The sequence below is a fragment of the Somniosus microcephalus genome, unplaced genomic scaffold (genome assembly GCF_052327205.1).
Source record: "Somniosus microcephalus isolate GS21.2 unplaced genomic scaffold, FLI_Smic_1.0 unresolved_chr1, whole genome shotgun sequence".
In the NCBI taxonomy this organism is placed as follows: domain Eukaryota; kingdom Metazoa; phylum Chordata; class Chondrichthyes; order Squaliformes; family Somniosidae; genus Somniosus; species Somniosus microcephalus.
Genome location: NW_028225179.1, coordinates 156,062,351 through 156,087,279, shown reverse-complemented (window position 1 = coordinate 156,087,279; position 24,929 = coordinate 156,062,351). Strand labels below are relative to the sequence as shown.

The 24,929-nt window shown below is 50.7% G+C and overlaps 1 pseudogene across 1 annotated transcript; it reads right to left on the bottom strand.

Moving 5' to 3' along the window:
- Nucleotides 1-246: 246 nt before the first annotated feature.
- LOC147096302 (zinc-binding protein A33-like) lies at nucleotides 247-24,369 on the bottom strand (annotated as a pseudogene). Its single transcript, XR_015074586.1, has 6 exons — nucleotides 23,959-24,369; nucleotides 23,774-23,869; nucleotides 23,448-23,681; nucleotides 22,267-22,289; nucleotides 22,054-22,169; nucleotides 247-833 (listed from the first exon to the last, which is right to left on the bottom strand). The product of XR_015074586.1 is annotated as a zinc-binding protein A33-like (transcript).
- Between the last annotated feature and the right edge of the window lie 560 nt (nucleotides 24,370-24,929).

The following is a 24,929-nucleotide window of genomic DNA, read 5'->3' as shown; positions in this document are numbered from 1 at the left end:
CGCGTTTCCCACATTACAACAGTGACTACACTCCAAAAAGTACTTCATTGGCTGTAAAGTGCTTTGGGAAGCCCGGTGGTCGTGAAAGGCGCTATAGAAATGCAAGTCTTTCTTTCTTCTTCTGACATTTTATATTTTTATTGGTTGTATTTACAGTCTCATTGGGATTTTACAATGTGTAATTTGGAAATTACATTTTCTAACTCCTGACCCCTGACCTCTGTGCCTGACCCGAATGGCTCGGGGTCAAGTCACTGTGACGTCATGGATGATGCGATCCGGCCCGAGGCCCCGCCCCTTTTACAGACCCGGATCGGAGCCGGAGCAGATTCTCAGCCACTTGTTCACATGCCAAGTCCAGAAGAAAGGATAAAGTTTCCCTGTGAATTTATTCCCAGTGAAGGTGTGGAGATGGGACTTGGTGTCCGCGCTGTAAAATGAAACTGTCCCGGACTCATAACTGAGATAAACTCCCACCTTCCCGGGGATCGGACCAGCGGGGAGAGGGGATTCAGGGGAGGAGTTTACATTAATCACATCATTACACCGCCCGATGGTCCAGAGTCCAGTCTCCGGGCTCAGTCCGATACAACCCTTCCTCTCCACAGACTCTGCGGCTACTCCCAGAATCCAGCTCCGATTCCCCGCCACCTCCACCTCCCAGTAATGTCTCCCCGATGTGAATCCCTCCGATCCCAGCACACAGGCCCAGTATATAAACCTCTTCCCGGTGTCAGGGAGATTCTTCTTGGTCCCGGTCCATCTCACACTCTTCAGATCCTCAGACACCTCGAGCTCTGGATACGCTGTTTCCACATCCAGGGTCACAGAGACTGGGAGAAAAAGCAGAGAATTAGAGAGATTCACACGGGATTAGAGAGAGACTGGCCGGGGATCGGGGGAGAGACTGGCCGGGGATCGGGGGGAGAGACTGGCCGGGGATCGGGGGGAAGAGACTGGCCGGGGATCGGGGGGAAGAGACTGGCCGGGGATCGGGGGGAGAGACTGGCCGGGGATCGGGGGGAAGAGACTGGCCGGGGATCGGGGGGAAGAGACTGGCCGGGGATCGGGGGGAGAGACTGGCCGGGGATCGGGGGGGAGACTGACCGGGGATCGGGGGGAGAGACTGGCCGGGGATCGGGGAGAGACTGGCCGGGGATCGGGGGGGGAGACTGGCCGGGGATCGGGGGGGGAGACTGGCCGGGGATCGGGGGGAGAGACTGGCCGGGGATCGGGGGGAGAGACTGGCCGGGGATCGGGGAGAGACTGGCCGGGGATCGGGGGGGGAGACTGGCCGGGGATCGGGGGGAGAGACTGGCCGGGGATCGGGGGGAGAGACTGGCCGGGGATCGGGGAGAGACTGGCCGGGGATCGGGGGAGGGGAGAGACTGGCCGGGGATCGGGGGGAGAGACTGGCCAGGGATCGGGGGGAGAGACTGGCCGGGGATCGGGGGGAGAGACTGGCCGGGGATCGGGGGAGGGGAGAGACTGGCCGGGGATCGGGGGAGGGGAGAGACTGGCCGGGGATCGGGGGGGAGGGGAGAGACTGGCCGGGGATCGGGGGGAGAGACTGGCCGGGGATCGGGGGGAGAGACTGGCCGGGGATCGGGGGGAGAGACTGGCCGGGGATCGGGGGGAGAGACTGGCCGGGGATCGGGGGGAGAGACTGGCCGGGGATCGGGGGGAGAGACTGGCCGGGGATCGGGGGGAGAGACTGGCCGGGGATCGGGGGGAGAGTCTGGCCGGGGATCGGGGGGAGAGACTGGCCGGGGATCGGGGGGAGAGACTGGCCGGGGATCGGGGGGAGAGACTGGCCGGGGATCGGGGGGAGAGACTGGCTGGGGATCGGGGGGAGAGACTGGCCGGGGATCGGGGGGAGAGACTGGCCGGGGATCGGGGGGAGAGACTGGCCGGGGATCGGGGGGAGAGACTGGCCGGGGATCGGGGGGAGAGACTGGCCGGGGATCGGGGGGGGGGGGAGACTGGCCGGGGATCGGGGGGGAGAGACTGGCCGGGGATCGGGGGGAGAGACTGGCCGGGGATCGGGGGGAGAGAGTGGCCGGGGATCGGGGGGAGAGAGTGGCCGGGGATCGGGGGGAGAGAGTGGCCGGGGATCGGGGGAGAGACTGGCCGGGGATCGGGGGGAGAGACTGGCCGGGGATCGGGGGGAGAGACTGGCCGGGGATCGGGGGGAGAGACTGGCCGGGGATCGGGGTGATAGACTGGCCGGGGATCGGGGGGAGAGACTGGCCGGGGATCGGGGGAGGGGAGAGACTGACCGGGGATCGGGGGGAGAGACTGGCCGGGGATCGGGGAGAGACTGGCCGGGGATCGGGGAGAGACTGGCCGGGGATCGGGGAGAGACTGGCCGGGGATCGGGGGGGGAGACTGGCCGGGGATCGGGTGGAGAGACTGGCCGGGGATCGGGGGGAGAGACTGGCCGGGGATCGGGGGGAGAGACTGGCCGGGGATCGGGGGGAGAGACTGGCCGGGGATCGGGGGGAGAGACTGGCCGGAGATCGGGGGGAGAGACTGGCCGGGGATCGGGGGGGGGGGAAGAGACTGGCCGGGGATCGGGGGGAGAGACTGGCCGGGGATCGGGGGGAGAGACTGGCCGAGGATCGGGGGGGAGAGACTGGCCGGGGATCGGGGGGGAGAGACTGGCCGGGGATCGGGGGGAGAGACTGGCCGGGGTTCGGGGAGAGACTGGCCGGGGATCGGGGGGAGAGACTGGCCGGGGATCGGGGGAGGGGAGAGACTGGCCGGGGATCCGGGGAGGGGAGAGACTGGCCGGGGATCGGGGGAGGGGAGAGACTGGCCGGGGATCGGGGGGAGGGGAGAGACTGGCCGGGGATCGGGGGGAGAGACTGGCCGGGGATCGGGGAGAGAGACTGGCCGGGGATCGGGGGGAGAGACTGGCCGGGGATCGGGGGGAGAGACTGGCCGGGGATCGGGGGGAGAGACTGGCCGGGGATCGGGGGGAGAGACTGGCCGGGGATCGGGGGGAGAGACTGGCCGGGGATCGGGGGGGGGGGGAAAGAGACTGGCCGGGGATCGGGGGGAGAGACTGGCCGGGGATCGGGGGGAGAGACTGGCCGGGGATCGGGGGGAGAGACTGGCCGGGGATCGGGGGAGGGGAGAGACTGGCCGGGGATCGGGGGAGGGGAGAGACTGGCCGGGGATCGGGAGAGGGGAGAGACTGGCCGGGGATCGGGGGGAGGGGAGAGACTGGCCGGGGATCGGGGGGAGAGACTGGCCGGGGATCGGGGAGAGAGACTGGCCGGGGATCGGGGGGAGAGACTGGCCGGGGATCGGGGGGGGGGAAGAGACTGGCCGGGGATCGGGGGGAGAGACTGGCCGGGGATCGGGGAGAGACTGGCCGGGGATCGGGGGGGGTGACTGGCCGGGGATCGGGGGGAGAGACTGGCCGGGGATCGGGGGGAGAGACTGGCCGGGGATCGGGGGGAGAGACTGGCCGGGGATCGGGGGGAGAGACTGGCCGGGGATCGGGGGGAGAGACTGGCCGGGGATCGGGGGGGGGGAAGAGACTGGCCGGGGATCGGGGGGAGAGACTGGCCGGGGATCGGGGGGAGAGACTGGCCGGGGATCGGGGGGGAGAGACTGGCCGGGGATCGGGGGGGAGAGACTGGCCGGGGATCGGGGGGAGAGACTGGCCGGGGTTCGGGGAGAGACTGGCCGGGGATCGGGGGAGGGGAGAGACTGGCCGGGGATCGGGGGGAGAGACTGGCCGGGGATCGGGGGAGGGGAGAGACTGGCCGGGGATCGGGGGAGGGGAGAGACTGGCCGGGGATCGGGGGAGGGGAGAGACTGGCCGGGGATCGGGGGGAGGGGAGAGACTGGCCGGGGATCGGGGGGAGAGACTGGCCGGGGATCGGGGGGAGAGACTGGCCGGGGATCGGGGGGAGAGACTGGCCGGGGATCGGGGGGAGAGACTGGCCGGGGATCGGGGGGAGAGACTGGCCGGGGATCGCGGGGAGAGACTGGCCGGGGATCGGGGGGGGGGGGGAAGAGACTGGCCGGGGATCGGGGGGAGAGACTGGCCGGGGATCGGGGGGAGAGACTGGCCGGGGATCGGGGGGAGGGGAGAGACTGGGCGGGGATCGGGGGAGGGGAGAGACTGGCCGGGGATCGGGGGGAGGGGAGAGACTGGGCGGGGATCGGGGGGGAGAGACTGGCCGGGGATCGGGGAGAGAGACTGGCCGGGGATCGGGGGGGGGGGAGAGACTGGGCGGGGATCGGGGGGGAGAGACTGGCCGGGGATCGGGGGGAGAGACTGGCCGGGGATCGGGGAGAGAGACTGGCCGGGGATCGGGGGGGGGGAGAGACTGGGCGGGGATCGGGGGGGAGAGACTGGCCGGGGATCGGGGGGAGAGACTGGCCGGGGATCGGGGGGGAGAGACTGGCCGGGGATCGGGGGGAGAGACTGGCCGGGGATCGGGGGGAGAGACTGGCCGGGGATCGGGGGGAAAGACTGGCCGGGGATCGGGGGGGAGAGACTGGCCGGGGATCGGGGGGAGAGACTGGCCGGGGATCGGGGGGCGAGACTGGCCGGGGATCGGGGGGAGAGACTGGCCGCGGATCGGGGGGAGAGACTGGCCGAGGATCGGGGGGGAGAGACTGGCCGGGGATCGGGGGGGAGAGACTGGCCGGGGATCGGGGGGGAGAGACTGGCCGGGGATCGGGGGGAGACTGGCCGGGGATCGGGGAGAGACTGGCCGGGGATCGGGCGGAGACTGGCCGGGGATCGGGGGGAGAGACTGGCCGGGGATCGGGGAGAGACTGGCCGGGGATCGGGGGGAGAGACTGGCCGGGGATCGGGGGGAGAGGCTGGCCGGGGATCGGGGGGAGACTGGCCGGGGATCGGGGGAGAGACTGGCCGGGGATCGGGGGGAGAGACTGGCCGGGGATCGGGCGGAGACTGGCCGGGGATCGGGGGGGAGAGACTGGCCGGGGATCGGGGGGGAGAGACTGGCCGGGGATCGGGGGGGAGAGACTGGCCGGGGATCGGGGGGAGACTGGCCGGGGATCGGGGAGAGACTGGCCGGGGATCGGGGGGGGCAGAGGCTGGCCGGGGATCGGGGGGAGAGACTGGCCGGGGATCGGGGAGAGACTGGCCGGGGATCGGGCGGAGACTGGCCGGGGATCGGGGGGAGAGACTGGCCGGGGATCGGGGAGAGACTGGCCGGGGATCGGGGGGAGAGACTGGCCGGGGATCGGGGGGAGAGGCTGGCCGGGGATCGGGGGGAGAGACTGGCCTGGGATCGGGGTGAGAGACTGGCCGGGGATCGGGTGGAGAGACTGGCCGGGGATCGGGGGGAGAGACTGGCCGGGGATCGGGGGGAGAGACTGGCCGGGGATCGGGGGGAGAGACTGGCCGGGGATCGGGGGGAGAGAGACTGGCCGGGGATTGCGGGGAGAGACTGGCCGGGGATCGGGGGGAGAGACTGGCCGGGGATCGGGGGGAGAGCCTGGCCGGGGATCGGGGGGAGAGACTGGCCGGGGATCGGGGGGAGAGACTGGCCGGGGATCGGGGGGAGATGTTATCACCGAGATCCGCCATTCTGACTGATTTTTTTGTTTCTCAACTCGAGAAAAGAGCCGCCCTGAGGGGAGGAATCGAGGATCTGACAACAGCAGAAAACACCGGGACTTCCAGGGAGGGAGGTCACAGCTTCTGAAAATATCAAACATTACACCCGCCTCCGCACTGTGGGATTCTGTGGGGATATAAATACTAAAATGAACAAAAGCTGGAACAGGAGCCTCAATGTACAACTAAATACTGTTCAGTTTAATGCACCACAAACTGGGGTTAAAATACCTGGGGGTTGAACACATTCCATACTCCTTACCAGATTACTCACTGAGGAAAGTCACTCTGTGGGGCTGGGTGTATATGGGTAGATGTGTGTGCGCGTGTTCCTCAAAGTAGAAAAGTCCCCGGTCTGGATGGGATGCATCCTATGTTACTGGGGGAAGTAAGGGGGGAAATTGTGGAGGTTCTGGCCACAATCTTCCAATGCTCCTTAGATCTGGGGGTGGTGCCAGAGGACCGGAGGATTGCAAATGTTACACCGCTCTTTTAAAAAGGGGAGAGGGCTAAACCTGGCAACTACAGGCCAGTCAGCCTAACGTCGGTGGTGGGGAAAGTTGTAGAGACAATAATCTGGGACAAAATTAATCAGCGTTTGGGAAAGTATGGGCGAGGAAATGAAGGTCAGCACGGCAAATCGTGTTTGACTAACGTGATCGAGTTCTTTGATGAAGTAACGGGGAGAGTTGATGAAGGTAGTGAGGTGGATGTGGTGTACATAGACTTTCAAAACAAGGTACCACATAAGAGACTTGTTATCAAAATTGATGCTCACAGGATTAAAGGGCAGAAAGTAGCGAGTAGTGGTGAATGGTTGTTTTTCAGACTGGAGGGAAGTATACAGTGGTGATCCCTGGGTCCTTATTAGGACCACTGCTCCTTTTGATATCTATTAATGACCTGGACTTGGGTATACAAGGCATCATTTCAAAGTTTTCAGACGATATGAAACTTGTAAATGTTGTAAATAATGAGGAGGATAGTAACAGACTTCAGAAGGACATAGACAGACTGGAGAAACGGTCAGACAAATGATAGACAAAATTTAATGCAGAGAAGTGTTGAGTGATATTTTGGTAGGAAGAATGAGGAGAGGCAATATGATCTCAATGGTACAATTTTAAAGGTGTGCAGGAACAAAGAGACCCCTGGGGGTGTATGTACATAAATCTTTGAAAGTGGCAGGACAAGTTGAGAAGGCTGTTAAAATAATATGGGATCCTTGGCTTTATTAATACAGGAATAGAGTACAAAAGCAAGGAGGTTATGCTAAACCTTTATAAAACACTGGTTAGGCCTCAGCTGGAGGATTGTGTTCAATTCTGGGCACCGCACTTTAGGAAGGATGTCAAGGCTTTGGACAGGGTGAGGAAGAAATTTAGTAGAATGGTACCAGGGATGAGGGACTTCAGTCACGTGGAGAAACTGGAGAAACTGGGGTTGTTCTCCTCAGAGCAGAGACGGTTAAGAGGAGATTTGACAGACGTGTTCAACATCATGAATGTTTTTGATTGAGTAAATAAGGGGAAACTGTTTCGAATGGCAGAAGGGTTGGTAACCAGAGGACACAGATTGAAGGTGATTGGCCAAAGAACCAGAGGCGACATGAGGAAACATTTTTTACACAGCGAGTTGTTGTGATCTGGAACGCGCTGCCTGAAAGGGCGGTGGAAGCAGATTCAATAGTAACATTCCAGAGAGTATTGGATAAATAGTTCAAGGGAAAAAATGACAAGGCTGTGGGGAAAGAGCAGGGGACTGGGATTAATAGGATAGCTCTACCAAAGATGGGCCGAATGGCCTCCTTTTGTTCTGTATCATTCTATGATCACAAAAAATAAGCATTTTATTAAGAGTGTCTAATCCTCCACCTGTGAGTAGTCTGCTTTCAAATCACTAAAATGACTTTAAAACTGTATTGAACCATTTACTAGTTTCACTGGTGTACACTAGTCAGTTTCTTCGTAAATTAAATATTTTTTAATATTTAAAAACTGTTAAAACGTGCCTACTAGTGCCTGTGTCCCTAAAAATTAGTTCAATTTGAAGAGCTTCCTCAAACGGGCACAATCAGTGGAAACTCGCCAGGCTCATTATCCCGATCTGGCGGCGGGGCCAGTTTTATGGGCGGGGTCGATAAATGGTCCAACACCCAAAAGCTCAGAGGGACTTGGACTTCGAGCTTCGAGCAGTGTAAGGAGATGAGAGCTACACGCTTACAACTGTTCCTGATAAGTCCTCCAGTGAGTATCTGTCTGTCCCAGTGTAAGAATCCTGAGAAATCCCCATTTCAGATTCCCACTAACTAACATGGACGAAATGAAATAAACATTATTAGTTGTAGGTTTAGGTTGGTATTATGTAACTGTTAGTCAATGCTCGCCGATTATTGAATAATCGTGTTTATAAGCCAGTGTAATATGACTTGGGTAGACCTGGTTAGATTTTAAAATGGAAGAAAGAGGCCTTGGGCCTGCTTGACCAAATATTAAAGGTGCAGACTTTAACAAGCCTTGTTAGCAAAGTGACAGTCAGTCTGTGAGAAAAGCTGAGAGAATTAATGGAACTCCAGAGACTGAGATACGAGGCAGGGACTGTAAGATTGTTATGAATTACATGTTTGTTGTTTTTTTGAATACTTGTTTTGAAATGTTAGAACATCCGCAGTGAATTATAAAAACAAAGGCTAACAGCAAGGGCCATATCTCAGCCTGTGGAGACATATTCCTTTAGTATTGCCATAAATACCCCAGATAAAACCGCTTGGACCACCCAGCATTGACATCGGTACTGGCTACGGACATGACAATGGCACACCCAGCCCGGTCGACCCTGCAAAGTCCTCCTCACGAACATCTGGGGACTTGTGCCAATATTGGGAGAGCTGTTCCACAGACAAGTCAAGCAACAGCCTGACATACTCATACTCACAGAATCATACCTTTCAGCCACTGTCCCAAACTCCTCCATCACCATCCCTGGACATTTCCTGTCCCACCGGCAGGACAGACCCACCAGGAGTGGCGGCACAGTGGTATACAGTCGGGAAGGATTGACCCTGGGAGTCCTCAATATTGACTCCGGACCCCATGAAGTCTCATGGCTTTAGGTAAAGCAAGGTGAAGGAAACCTCCTGCTGATTAACACCTACCGCCCTCCCTCAGCTGATGAATCAGTTCTCCTCCATGTTGAACACCACTTGGAAGAAGCACTGAGAGTAGCAAGGGCACAGAATGTACTCTGGGTGGAGGACTTCAATGTCCATCACCAAGAGTGCCTCGGTAGCTCCTCTACTGACCGAGCTGGCCAAGTCCTGAAGGACATAACTGCCAGTCTGGGCCTGTGACAGGTTGTGAGAAAACCAACACGAGGGGAAAAACCTACTTGACCTCGTCCTCACCAAACTACCTGTCTCAGATGCATCTGTCCATGACAGCATTGGCAGCAGTGACCACTGCACAGTCATTGTGGAGTCGAAGTCCCGTCTTCACACAGATGACACCCTCCATCGTGTTGTGTGGCACTACCACCGTGCTAAATGGGATAGATTCAGAACAGATCAAGCAGCTCCAAACTGGGCATCCATGAGGCGTTGTGGGCCATCAGCAGCAGCAGAATTGTATTCCACCCCAATCAGTAACCTCATGGCCCGACATATCCCTCAGCCTATCATTACCATCAAACCAGGAGGCCAACCCTGGTTCACTGAGGAGTGTAGAAGAGCATGCCAAGAGCAACATTAGGCGTACCGAAAAATGAGGTGCCAACCTGGGGAAGCTGCAACACAGGACTACATGCATGTTAAAAAGCAGAAGCAGCATGCTATAGACAGGGCTAAGTGAACCCACAATCAACGGATCCGATCAATGCTCTGCAGTTCTGCCACATCTAGTCGTGAATGGTGGTGGACCATTGAACAACTACCGGGAGAAGGAGGCTCCATGAATATCCCCATCTTGGTGGTGAACCTGGGGAATTCTCTCCCACAGAAGGCAGTTGAGGCCAATTCATTAAATATATTCAAGAAGGAGTTAGATATATTTCTTAAGGCTAAAGAGATCAAGGGATATGGGGAGAAGGCAGGGACAGGGTACTGAATTTGGATCATCAGCCATGATCTCATTAAATGGCAGAGCAGGCTCGAGGGGCCAAATGGCCAACTCCTGCTCCTATCTTCTATGTTTCTGTGTTTCTATTTTCAAGGATGGTGGAGCCCAGTACGTGAGTGCAAAAGACAAGGCTGAAGCGTTTGTAACCATCTTCAGCCAGAAGTGCCTAGTGGCTGATCCATATCAGCCTATTCCTGAGGTCCCCACCATCACAGAAACCTGTCTTCAGCCAATTCACTCCATGTGGTAGCAAGAAACGGCTGTGTGCACTGGATAAGGTCAGAAATGGGGATGTTCCCTGATGACTGCACAGTGTTCAGTGCCATTCACAACTCCTCAGATAATGAAGCAGTCCATGTCCGCATGCAACAAGACCTGGACGACGTTCAGGCTTGGGCTGATAAGTGGCAGGTAACATTCGTGCCACAGAAGTGCCAGGCAATGACTATCTCCAACAAGCGAGAGTCTAACCACTGCCCCTTGACATTCAATGGCATTACCATCGCCGAATCCCCCACCATCAACATCCTGGGGGTCACCATTGACCAGAAACTTAACTGGACCAGCCACATAAATACCGTGGCAACAAGAGCAGGTCAGAGGCTAGGTATTCTGCGGCGATTGTCTCACCTCCTGACTCCCCAAAGCCTTTCTACCATCTACAAGGCACAAGTACGGAGTGTGATGGAATACTCTCCACTTGCCTGGATGACTGCAGCACAAATAACACTCAAGAATCTCGACACCATACAGGACAAAGCACTCGCTTGATTGGCACCCCCTCTAACACTTTAAACATTCAGTCCCCCAACCAAGGACTGCAGTGGTTCAAGAAGGAGGCTCACCACCACCTTCTCAACGGCAATTAGGGATGGGCAATAAATGCTGGCCTTGCCAGCGACGCCCACATACCAATAAAATGAATTTTTAAAAATACAGGGAAGGCTATGGGCCCTGTCAACATCCCGTCTGTCATGCTGAACACTTGTGCTCCAGAACTAACCGCGCTTCTGGGCAAGCTGTTCCAGTACAGCTACAACACTGGCATCTATCCGACAATGCGGAAAACTGCTGCGGTATGTCTTGTCCACAAAAAGCAGGACAAATCCAACCCGGCCAATTACCGCAATCTCCAATACCTCCAAGTTACCACCCATGTCTCACCTCCTGACTCCCCAAAGCCTTTCCAGCATCTACAAGGCACAAGTCAGGAGTGTGATGGAATACTCTCCACTTGCCTGGATGAGTGCAGCTCCAACAACACTCAAGTAGCTCGACACATTCCAGGACAAAGCAGCCCGCTTGATTGGCACCCCATCCACCAACTTAAACATTCACTCCCCCAACCACCGGTGCACCGTGGCTGCAGTGTGTGCCATCTGCAAGATGCACTGCAGCAAATCACCAAGGCTTATTCGGCAGAACCTCGCAAACTCGAGACCTCTGCCACCTAGAAGGACAAGGGCAGCAGGCGCATGTGAACACCACCACCTCCAAGTTACCACCCATGTCACACACCATCCTGACTTGGAAGTATATTGCCGTTTCTTCATCGTCACTGGGTCAAAATCCTGGAACATCCTACCGAACAGCACTGTGGGAGTACCTTCACCTCACGGACTGCGGAGGTTCAACAGGCGGCTCACCACCACCTACTCAAGGGCAATTAGGGATGGGCAATAAATGCTGGCTTTGCCAGCGATGCCCACATCCCAGAAACACATTTTAAAAAGAGTCTTAATGGTCAAAAACAGATGATGTAAGAGTGTCACCTGACCAAAAGCCAGCATAAGCCAGGGTGATACCAACGTGGCATCTTTATGATTGGATTTTGGGTTTGGGTGTCAGTCAATCATTGGTTCAGGAGGACTCCATAGGTTTTGAATGAGAGTAAGGGTATAAGAAGGAGTTCTTAACAGCCACAAATTGTAGAAGATTCCAGGAGTAGGAGATTCCAGGAGTAGGAGATTCCTGGAGTAGGAGATTTCTGGAGTAGGAGATTCCAGGACTGGGAGATTCCAGGACTAGGAGATTCCAGGACTAGGAGATTCCAGGAGTAGGAGATTTCAGAGACACAGTAGAAGATTTCAGGAAGAAACAAGGAGACCCCCGGGAGACGAGAAGAGATGAGAGACAAGAGACACAGGGTGCAGCTTACTCACAGTTGCGGCTTGTACCCAGAGTATGAGTGGTAATATAAGTCTCAATTATACACTGTAACTGCTGCTTGAATACTGTAGTGAATGGAGTCTTGCTTGTGCTGAATAAAGTTAAATCACTGTCCCCAATACGGGTCAACCTCGAATCATTTGGAACCAGGGTCCCTCTGAACATAACATAAGAACATAAGATATAGGAGCAGGAGGAGGTCATTCGGCCCCTCGAGCCTGCTCCACCATTCAATAAGATCATGGCTGATTTGATCTTGACCTCAACTCCACTTCCCTGCTCGCTCCCCGTAACCCTTGACTCCCTTCTCGTTCAAAAATCTGTCTATCTCCACCTTAAATATATTCAATGACCCAGCATCCACAGCTCTCTGGGGAAGAGAATTCCAAAGATTCACAACCCTCTGGGAGAAGAAATTCCTTCTCATCTCAGTTTTAAATCGGGGACTCCTTATTCTGGAATTATGTCCCCCTAGTTCTTGATTCCCCCACGAGGGGAAACATCCTTTCTGCATCTACCCTGTCAAGCCCCTTCAGAATCTTATATGTTTCTATAAGATCCCCTCTCATTCTTCTAAACCCCAATGAGTATCGGCCCAACCTGCTCAACCTTTTCTCATAAGACAACCCCTTCAACTCAGGAATCAACCTAGTGAACCTTCTCTGAACTGCCTCTAATGCAAGTATATCCTTCCTTAAATAAGGAGACCAAAACTGTACGCAGTACTCCAGGTGTGGTCTCACCAATGTCCTGTACAGCTGTAACAGGACTTCCCTACTTTTATACACCATTCCCTTTGCAATAAAGGCCAACACTCCATTTGCCTTTCTAATTACTTGCTGTATCTGCATGCTAACTTTTTGTGATTCATGTACAAGGACCCCAGATCCCTCTGTACCTCAGCATTTTGTAATCTCTCCCCATTTAAATAATAATGTGTTTTTATTTTTCCTACCAAAGTGGATAACCTCGCAGTTTCCCATATTATACTCCATCTGCCAGATTTTTGCGCACTCACTTAGCCTATCTATATTCCTTTGGAGATTCTTTGCGTCCTCCACACAATTTGCTTTCCCACCTATCTTTGTATCATCAGCAAATTTGGCTACATTACACTCGGTCCCTCCATCCAAGTCATTAATATAGATTGTAAATAGTTGAGGCCCCAGCACTGATCCCTGCGGCACCCCACTAGTTACAGTTTGTCAACCTGAAAATGACCCATTTATGCCGACTGTCTGTTTTCTGTTAGTTAGCCAATCCTCTATCCATGTTAATATATAACCCCCAACCCTGTGAGCTCTCATCTTATGTAATAACCTTTTATGTGGCACCTTCTGGAAATCCAAATACACGAGATCTACTTGTTCCCCTTTATTAACCCTGCTCGTTACATCCTCAAAGATCTCCAGAAAATTTGTCAAACATTATTTCCCTTTCATAAAACCATGCTGACTCTGCTTGACTATGTCATGATTTTCTAAATGTCCTGTTACCACTTCCTTAATGATGGACTCCAGCATATTCCCAATGACAGATGTTAGGCTAACTGGTCGATAGTTGCCTGTTTTCTGCTTCCCTCCTTTCTTAAATAGGGGCGTTACATTTGCAGTTTTTCAGTCCGCTGGGACCTCTCCAGAATCCAGGGAATTTTGGTAGATTACAAAAAATGCATCCACTATCTCTGCAGCCACCACTTTTAAGACTCTAGGATGCAGGCTATTGGGTCCCGGGGACTTGTCCACCTTTAGTCCCATTAGTTTGCCTAGTACTTTCTCTATAGAGATAGTGATTGTTTTAAGTCCCCCGCCCACCCAAATAGCTCCTTGATTATCCATTATTGGGATGCTTGTAGTGTCTTCTACCGTGAAGACCGATACAAAATATTTGTTCAAAGTCTCTGCCATTTCCCTGTTTCCCATTATTAATTCCCCAGACTCATCCTCTAGGGGACCAACATTTACTTTAGCTCCTCTCTTCCTTTTATATACCTGTAGACGCTCTTACTGTCTGTTTTTATATTTCTTGCTAGCTTACTCTCATAAGCTATCTTCTCTCTCTTTATCATCTTTTTAGTCGTCCTTTGCTCATTTTTTAATTTCCCTAACCTCTGGCCTTTCACTATTCTTTGCAACATTACATGCTTTTTTTTTCAATTTGATACCATCCTTTACTTCCTTAGTTCACCATGGATGGTTCATCCTTCTCTTAGAGTCTTTCTTTCTTGCTGGAATATATCTTTGCTGAGAGTTATGAAATATATCCTTAAATGTTTGCCACTGATGCTTTTCTACAGTCTTACCCTGTAATATATTTTCCCAGTGCACTTTAACCAAGTCTGTTTTCATACCTTTGTAATTACCTTTATTTAAGTTCAGGACACTAGTTTGAGACCTAGATTTCTCACCGTCAAATTGAATTTGAAATTCTATGATGCTATCATCACTCTTCCCAAGAGGATCCTTCACTACGAGATCATTAATTAATCCAGCCTCGTTACACATTACCAGATATAAAATAGTCTTCTCCCTGTTTAGTTCCACAACATATTGTTCCAAGAAACCATCCCGTATACACTGTAAGAACTCTTCCTCAAGTCTACCTTTGTCAGTTTGCTTTGTCCAATCAATATGAAGATTAAAATCTCCCATGAATAGCCGTACCTTTCTTACAAGCCTCTATTATTTCTTGACTTATACTGTGTCCTACGGTGTGGCTACTGTTTCAGGGCCTGTAGACCACTGCCACCAGTGATTTCTTACCCTTACTATTTCTTATCTCCACCCAAACTGATTCTACATCTTGATCTTCTAATCAATATCATTTCTCATTACTGCACTGATCTTATCCCTTATTAACAGAGCTACACCACCTCCTTTTCCTTTCTGCCTATCCTTACGAAATGGCAAATACCCCTGAATATTCAGTTCCCAGCCTTGGACACCTTGCAACCACGTCTCTGTAATGGCTCTCAGATCATACCCATTTATTTCTAGTTGTGCTGTCAACTCATTTATCTTGTTATGAATGCTGCGTGCGTTCAGATATAGAGCATTTAATATTGTCTTTTTACCATTTTTCCTACTCTGACCCCACTTTCTGATGCACTCTTATGTGTATACGCTCTGTCCCTTCCTGTCACACTCTGATTATCATTACCCCTATCGCTACCCTGCACTTTTGCCTTCTCATTTTTCTTTGACTTTTAAAATTTCCGCTCAGAGTATCCCTCCCCCCCCACACTATTTAGTTTAAAGCCCTATCTACAGCCCTAGTTATTCGATTCGCCAGGACACTGGCCCCAGCCTGGTTTGAATGAAGCCCGTCCCGACGGAACAGCTCCCACTTATCCCAGTACTGGTGCCAGTGCCCCAAGAATCGAAACCCATTTCTCTCACACCAATGTTCGAGCCACTCGTTCATCTCTCTGATCCTATTTACCCTATGCCAATTTGCACATGGCTCAGGTAGTAATCCAGAGATTATTACCGTTGTGGTTCTGCTTTTAATTTAGCCCCTAGCTGCTCATACTCCCTCAACAGAACCTCTTTCTTTGTCCTACCTATGTCATTGGTACCTACATGGACCACGACAATTGGATCTGTCCCCTCCTACTCTAAGTTCCTCTCCAGCCCAGAGGAGATGTCCTTTACCATGGTAGCGGGCAGGCAACACAGCCTTCGGGACTCATGCTCTTGTCTGCAGAGAACAGTGTTTATCCCCCTTAATGTACAGTCCCCTACCACTAGCACATTTCTTTTTGCTCCCCCCCACTTGAATGGCTCCCTGTACCATGGTGCTGTGGTCAGTTTGCTCATCCTCACTGCAGTCCCTGCTCTCGCCCACACAGAGAGTAATAACTCGTAACTATTTGACAAGAGCAAGGGCTGAGTCTCATCCACCACTAACTCCTGGGTCCCCATACCTGCCTCGCTCGTAGTCACACCCACCTGTCCCTGACCATGGACCAAATTTGAATTAATTAATCTAAGGGGTGTGACTGCCTCCTGGAACACAGCGTCTAGGTAACTCGCCCCCTCCCTGATGTGTCTCAGTGTTTGAAGCTCGGACTCCAGCTCATCAATACGGAGCCGAAGTTCCTCGAGCAACCAAAATGGTGTCCACCAGCTCCCACATGGTGGAGCAGTAATACATCGCCTGCCCTGGCATCTCTGGAATCTTATAAATTGGCGAGCTTCATCAGGAGGTTGATTGACAGCTGATTCTTTTATAAACTATTCGGTGCAGGCAAGATCCTCGGACTGGCGTGGTTAGCGCGCCCTGGTCAGTTAAGGAAGGAAAACCTTCGAGGGGTTAGGACACTGCGACCCACCAGTATTAATAGCAACAAGTTAGTACAATTGACGGGCTAGACAGAAGTTGAGCATGTCACAGATAAAGAGTTGAGAAAATTATGTTTAACTGATTTAGTATCGTTTCTGACGAGTCAAGAAGCAGAATCATATCAGAAGGTGATAGAGAGGGTCCAGAGTCAAGGGACTCTGGGAAAGGTCGAATTAGACAAAGGGGAGCACTGGGCAGGCTATGCAGCCCATTTCTGTGCGCAGCGCAGTGAAGTAAGAGAAGGAAAACATTTAGCCGCACAGGGAATAAGAGAATGCCAGCAGCTAGAAACCAGGTTTCTGGGAAGTCAGCAAAGGAACAAAATACACAGGGAATTGGGAAGACAGGAAAAGCTGCTGAGACGGCAGATCAAAAGGCGAAAAAAAGAAACTTAAAGTTGTATGATCTGTCTGTACCGGTAATCTCACGGTCACTGTATGATCTGTCTGTACCAGTAATCTCACGGTCAATGTATGATCTGTCTGTACCAGTAATCTCACGGTCACTGTATGATCTGTCTGTACCAGTAATCTCACGGTCAATGTATGATCTGTCTGTACCAGTAATCCCATGGTCACTGTATGATCTGTCTGTACCAGTAATCTCACGGTCACTATGATCTGTCTGTATCAGTAATCTTGCGGTCACTGTATGATCTGTCTGTACCAGTAATCTCACGGTCACTGTATGATCTGTCTGTACCAGTAATCTCACGGTCAATGTATGATCTGTCTGTACCAGTAGTCTCACGGTCACTGTATGATCTGTCTGTACCAGTAATCTCACGGTCATGCTCTGATCTGTCTGTACCAGTAATCTCAGTGTCACTGTATGATCTGTCTGTACCAGTAATCTCACGGTCACTGTATGATCTGTCTGTACCAGTAATCTCACGGTCACTGTATGATCTGTCTGTACCAGTAATCTCACGGTCACTGTATGATCTGTCTGTACCAGTAATCTCACGGTCACTCTCTGATCTGTCTGTACCAGTAATCTCACGGTCATGCTCTGAGCTGTCTGTACCAGTAATCTCAGTGTCACTGTATGATCTGTCTGTACCAGTAATCTCATGGTCACTGTAGGGCAGCATGGTGGCATAGTGGTTAGCACTGTTGCCTCACAGCGCCAGGGACCCGGGTTCGAATCCGGCCTCGGGTGACTGTCTGTGTGGAGTTTGCACATTCTCCCCGTGTTTGCGTGGGTTTCCTCCGGGTGCTCCGGTTTCCTCCCACAGTCCAAAGATGAGCGGGTTAGGTTGATTGGCTGTGATAAATTGACCCTTAGTGTTGGGGGATTAAATACATGGGGTTACAGGGATCGGGTGGGATATGTGTCGGTGCAGGCTCGATGGGCCGAAATGGCCTCTATCTGCACTGTGGGGTTTCTGTGATTTCCGTGATCTGTCTGTACCAGTAATCTCACGGTCACTCTATGATCTGTCTGTATCAGTAATCTCAGTGTCACTGTGTGATCTGTCTGTACCAGTAATCTCACGGTCACTGTATGATCTGTCTGTACCAGTAATCTCACGGTCACTCTATGATCTGTCTGTACCAGTAATCTCATTCACTGTATGATCTGTCTGTACCAGTAATCTCACGGTCACTCTATGATCTGTCTGTACCAGTAATCTCACGGTCACTGTATGATCTGTCTGTAACAGTAATCTCACGGTCACTGTATGATCTGTCTGTACCAGTAATCTCAGTGTCACTCTATGATCTGTCTGCACCAGTAATCTCAGTGTCACTGTATGATCTGTCTGTACCAGTAATCTCACGGTCACTGTATGATCTGTCTGTACCAGTAATCTCAGTGTCACTGTATGATCTGTCTGTACCAGTAATCTCAGTGTCACTGTGTGATCTGTCTGTACCAGTAATCTCAGTGTCACTCTATGATCTGTCTGTACCAGTAATCTCAGTGTCACTGTATGATCTGTCTGTACCAGTAATCTCAGTGTCACTCTATGATCTGTCTGTACCAGTAATCTCAGTGTCACTCTATGATCTGTCTGTACCAGTAATCTCAGTGTCACTGTATGATCTGTCTATACCAGTAATCTCACGGTCACTGTATGATCTGCCTGTACCAGTAATCTGTGTCACTGTATGGTCTGTCTGCACCAGTAATCCCAGTCACTGTATGATCTGTCTGTACCAGTAATCTCACAGTCACTGTATGATCTGTCTGTACCAGTAATCTCACGGTCACTGTATGATCTGTCTGTACCAGTAATCCCAGTCACTGTATGATCTGTCTGTACCAGTAATCTCACGGTCACTGTACGATCTGTCTGTACCAGTAATCTCACAGTAACTGTATGATCTGTCTGTACCAGTAATCTTACAGTAACTGTATGATCTGTCTGTACCAGTAATCTCACGGTCACTGTGTGATCTGTCTGTACCAGTAATCTTACAGTAACTGTGTGATCTGTCTGTACCAGTAATCTTACAGTAACTGTATGATCTGTCTGTACCAGTAATCTCACGGTCACTCTATGATCTGTCTGTACCAGTAATCTTACAGTAACTGTATGATAATAAGAACTTAAGAACATAAGAACATACGAAATAGGAGCAGGAGTCGGCCAATTGGCCAGTCGAGCCTGCTCCGCCATTCAATATGATGACGGCTGATCTGCTGCCTCTTCTCCACTTTCCTGCACTTTCCCCATATCCCTTGATTCTTCTAATATTCAAAAATCTATCGATCTCTGTCTTGAATATACTCAACGACTGAGCCTCTAGGTTTCTCTGGGGTAGAGAATTCCAAAATTTCACCACCCTCTGAGTGAAGAAATTTCTCCTCATCTCAGTTCCATATGGTCGACTCCTTATTCTGAGACTTTGACCCCTGGTTCTAGACTCCCCAGCCAGGGGAAATATCCTCCCTGCATCTACCCTGTCAAGCCCTGTAAGAATTCTGTATGTTTCAATGAGATCACTTCTCATTCTTCTAAACTCTAGAGAATATAGGCCCAGTCTACTCAACCTCTCCTCATAGGACAATCCCCCCATTCCCAGGAACCAGTCTGGTGAACCTTTGTTGCACTCCCTCTATGGCAAGTACATCTTTCCTTAGGTAAGGAGAACAGAACTGTTCACAATACTCCGGATGTGGTCTTACTAGAGCCCTATATAATTGCAGTAAGACATCTTTACTCTTATACTCCAATACTCTTGTGATAAAGGCCAACATACCATTTGCTTTCCTAATTGCGTGCTGTACTTGCATGTTAACTTTCAGTGATTCGTGTACAAGGACACCCAGGTCCCAATGAGCACCAACATTTCACAATCCCTCACCATTTATAAAATAAGCTGCTTTGCTATTTTCCTACCAAAGTGAATAACTTCACATTTGTCCACATTATATTTCATTTGCCATGTTCCTGCCCACTCACTTAGCTTGTCTATATCCACTTAAAGCCTCCTTGCATCCTCCTCACAACTTACATTCCCACCCAGCTTTGTATCATCAGCAAACTTGGATATATTACATTTGGTCCCCTCATCCAAATCATTGATGTAGATTGTGAACAGCTGAGGCCCAAGCACTGATCCTTGCGGTACCTGACTAGTTACAGATTGCCAACACGAAAATGAACCATTTATTTCTACTCTCTGATTTCTGTCCAGTAAACCAATCCTCAATCCATGCTACTATATTAGCCCCAATCCCTGGAGCCCTCATTTTGGTTAAGGCACCTTATTGAATGCCTTTTTAATTCCAAATACACCACATCCGCCGGTTCCCCCTTATCTATTCTGCTAGTTACATCATCAAAAAACACTAACAGATTTGGCAAACATGATTTCCCTTCAATAAATCCGTGTTGACTCGGCCCAATCCTATTATTATGTTCTAAGTGCCCTGTTACCACATCGTTTATAATAGATTCCAGCATTTTTCCTCATACTGACGTCAGGCTAAATCGTCTGTAACTCCCAGGTTTCTCTCTCCCAACTATCTTTAATAGTGGGGTTACATTTGCAACTTTCCAATCGCGGGCACCATTCTAGAATCTGTGATCTGTCTGTACCAGGAATCATACGGTCAATATATGATCTGTCTGTACCAGTAATCTCATGGTCACTGTACGATCTGTCTGTACCAGTAATCTCACGGTCACTGTATGATCTCTCGGTACCAGTAATCTTATCGTCACTTTATGATCTGTCTAGTAGAGTAAAAAAAGGAGATGAAGCAGCTGTGGTCCACAACTCAATCAGTCTGAACAACAGCCTGGACAGGAACTCAAACAAATCTGGTACAATCGGGCAGGCCCCAGATTCAGAGACACCCACAAGAGGAAAAGACACCCTGGAGACAGCAAACCGACATCACCCTGAATACAGTCCATCAATCAAATTATATCCACGAATCTCAACAGACTCCAGCACATAATCAGGCAAAACAAAACTGACCGACATATAAGAACAGGTGGATGCTCCATTTCTACAGGAGATCCTCCTCACCACCCTCAGAACACACCAAGTTTGTGAGTGAGTGGGTGGGACCAATGCTGGCCGCTTTCTACTGACCCAAGAGCAGAGGATAGTCACACTAATCAACAGGAACCTTCCCATTACTCTGAGACACGCATTCCTGGAGAAGGAGGCCGCTCCATCCTAAAGAGTCTCGAATAACAGGAGAACCCAAAGTGAAGCTTCAGTTCTGTGTCCTGAATGAGGTGTCCCCACATTCCCCACATCAGCAATCCTCACACTCGCCCCACGTATGGACAGGACAGTAACCATGAGTGGAGACCTAAACTGTGCTCTTCACTCCCAACGGGACAAGCTTCCAGTGGACACAGGGCACTAGGATAAGCAGCCGGAGCAATCTGGGAAAAATAGTGACCTGGTCCCACGCCAACTAATAGGTCCCCTACCGAGTTTTACAAGGTCCTAATCGCGCAACTTTACTCTCCCGCTACTGAAACCCCGCACTATGTGCTGGAGACAAGGACACAGACACACTTAACTTCGTCACAATCATGTTAATACATATGAAGAGAAAGATCACCACCATTGCTCACCGTAGAAAATTAAATCCCTCCTCAATGCGGACAAGAAAATATTGGCCAATATCTTAACCTCCAGATATCTCCGGCCTGGTCCATGCAAACAAATAGGCTTCATACGGGGCCGCACGTGGAGGCAAAGCACCAGCGGTTATTCAATGTGATGCACCATTGTCATACCTCTACCCTGAAACTATCCCTGGATGCATAAGCCATAATTGTCTAGGGCGAGTGGAATGATTCAAGGCAATTGAGAGAATAAGCCTCGGTGACACGTTCAGCAATCCAGTGCTTACTCGCAGGTCCACAGTGAGCACCAGCTAACTCTATACCCCTCACCACTCCTCCCTCAACAGGCAGAGAAAGCCTCGCTCCCAGGCTTCCTGTCTGGACCTTGGTCACGGACATGAGTTTGACACACAAGATGGAGATGGATCAGGAGATGAGTATTGTAGAGGAGGAAAGGTTCAGCTGGGAAGGGCGGTGTTTCCTGTTGCTGAAGTGTGCAAAGTATCGATGGGTTCTGGAGGCTGTGGTTCATCTGAGGGTCCCCGTGTTGGTCATGTTCGGGGAGCTGACATTTTCAGCTGACCAGTTGAAGGCGATGCTTTTTAGAACATGGATTTGGTGCGTGAATAACACTAACTCCATCCAGGCCCACTTTTAACCGCGTTCATTTGCAACTACTTAGTACTAAAAGATACTTTCTATGATATTTTTATGTATAACGAATCAAATTATAAGATATATAAATCAGGCCAAAGAACTGATATGAGTTTTACCGGTGTTAATGGAATCCAACATTTCACTCCACACTGTGTACGGTAAAGGGCCGTTGAATTTTTCGATAGTCAGGGCGGTATCTACTAATGTCAGTTTATTATCGTCCTCACTAATCCTGCAAATATCAAACAATTGGTTATAAATTGACCATAAACACTTTTCTGAGCTATTTTACCAAACTGTGCAGAGTTTCAGTAAAGAGCATGGCCTACCTCCTCTTCTGACGAGTTTCTTCCTGAAATAAATAAAACACAATCTGAGTTGACAGAGACTGAGCGTCTATATCTGGACAGCAGAAATTACACCCAGATTGTTACAAGCTGCTGATAATTCCCAATTCTCACTGCTGCCCACACACAGGTAGAAAGAGGATATTACAAAAAGGATATAGAAGCACAGGAGAACGTATAAAAGAGATTTACAAGAATGATACCAGAACTGCGAGGGTACAACTAACAGGAAAGAGTGAACAGGAAAGATTATTCTCTAGAAAAGGGAAGACTGAGAGGAGACCTGAGCGAGGTCTTTAACATTATGAAAGGATTCGATGGGGCAGATGTAGAGAAGATGTTTCCACTTGTGGGGAGTCTAAAGCGAGGGGTCATAAATATAAGAGAGTCAGTAATGAATCCAAAGGAGAATTGAGGAGAAATCTCTTTACTCAGAGAGTGTTTAGAATGTGGAACTCGCTACCACAAGTTGAGGAGAATAGCACCGATGTATTTAAAAGGGAGCGAGATCAGTACATGAGGGAGAAAGGAACAGAAGGATATATTGATAGGGTGAGATGAAGTAAGGTGGGAGGAGGCTCGTGTGGAGCATAAACACTGACATTGATCTGATGGGCCGAATGGCCGGTCTCTGTGCTGTAAAATTCTGTGTAATTCTATGAGCGGCATATTTGAAAACAGGCCATCAGAAATTACACGAAAAATTATTAAATGCTTCTGATAGAAACAGGATATAGTTGAAATATCTCATTAGAGTATCAGATACTAGAAATCAACACCAGTGTCACTCCCAGACACAGTGCCTCTCACACCCACCCTACCAGACACACCCACACACTCACAACATGGGACTGGAACTGGATTGGAATCTGAGTTTCAGGAGAATATTAAACTTGGGCACCACAGAAATAATTACAGACTAAATATCAAGATCAGGGCAACTCATTCCCGGGGAGGTTGCAGGTATTCCCGGGATCCTGTAGATATTGTGGGAGGCCGATTAGTTCGGTGACAATCGCAGCTCCGCCCCGGATAGACAAAACAATCGATCGGTTTAAATCAGTGAGGAATTATTGGGAAAATGCTGCATTTATGTCAAAATTCTCGCCCGTCAACTTGTGACTGTGAACTTTCACTGAACTAAACTGAAATATAATCCTCACCTTCAGAAATGTCAGCTCATCTTTTTGCTCCATCTGTTTCTGCAACTTTGAGAGTTTCTCCTGAATAGAATTTAAATTATCTTGAATCTGTCGAAGGTTTTTCTCCATTGTTTCTAGAATCTTCCCCTCTTGTTCCCTGAGATCTCGGATTAAACGCTGCTCTTTCTCACTGAGAATCTGGTGCATTTTAGCGAACTCGGATGTGATGCGGGTCTGCAGGCTGCTCGACTGTTCCTACCAAATGAAATGGGGAAAATAATACGTTTTCCGCATTAAAACAAAAAAAAAACGAATCAAACTTCGAAAATCAGCACAGGACGATTTACCCTAATTTCGGAAATCTTCTGTTTCTGCCGCCGCTCCGTTTCTAGAGCTGCCGATTTCTTCTCTGTGAGAGAATCTAAGGAAGATTTCAGCTGATCCTGGGATTGGGAGAGAAAATCACAGAATAAAAGTGTTAGACCATGAAAATGTGATAAAATAATCAGGTGATCAAATCTGTTCCTTTTACCTTGTAGATTCCAACAGCTTCTTTAATGGGCATGAAGCGGTGCTCTCTGTGTTCCCGCGCATCTATACAAATCACACAGATCAATTTCTGGTCAGTTTCACAAAACAGCTTCAGTTCTTCCTGATGTTCCTCACAGTGAAGTTTACTTTCCTTCTCTTTCGGATTCAGCTTTAAATTTCGAGCTTTCTCGGCCAGATTCGCTAAGGCCCGACTGGCTCTGAGGTTTATTTCCGGAAACTCCGCTCTACATTCCGGGCAGGAGTTTGTCTCCTTCTTTTCCCAACACTGTGTGATACAGGAGCGGCAGAAGTGGTGCTCACACTCCAGTCTTACAGGATCGGTGAAGAATTCAAGACAAATGGGACAAATTAAATCTTCGGTCAAACTCTCGGCCTGTTGTCTGGAAGCCATGTTCACCCTCAGCACTTCCTGATTCAAACCGCTTTCAGTTTCGACGTTTTTCTGCTGCCGAACACCTTCAGTTCAGCGAGTTCCCGATGAAGTTCACTGCAATACTCAGGGAATTATTATAATTATAAACTCGTCTATGTCCTGCCGACTTTTACTCAGGGAGAGACAACCTAGAGCAGTGTGAAGGACAAACAGGGTGAGAGCACGGAGGGGAATAATTGAACCCTGGCCGGGAGGGTGAAGGTTCCGGGAGTGTTGACAGTGGGGGGAGAGGGAGGGAGGAGGCGGAGATGGGCGGGGATCGAGATTCCAGGGCACTGCCGACTACAAACCCTCTGGTGACACACGGTGTGAGATAGAGATCCATAAACTGAATTGTGTTAATGATTGCAGCCGCTCACCCTAAAACACAAAGTGCCACAAATGTCAAGGAGTGATATCAGGTGACAGGCACAGAGAATCGCTATAAGTGAAACGACAAATCTGCTGGAAAGAAAGGAAATATTTGTATTTCTAGAGCGTCTTTCACCACCTCAGGACGTCCCAAAGTGCTTCACAGC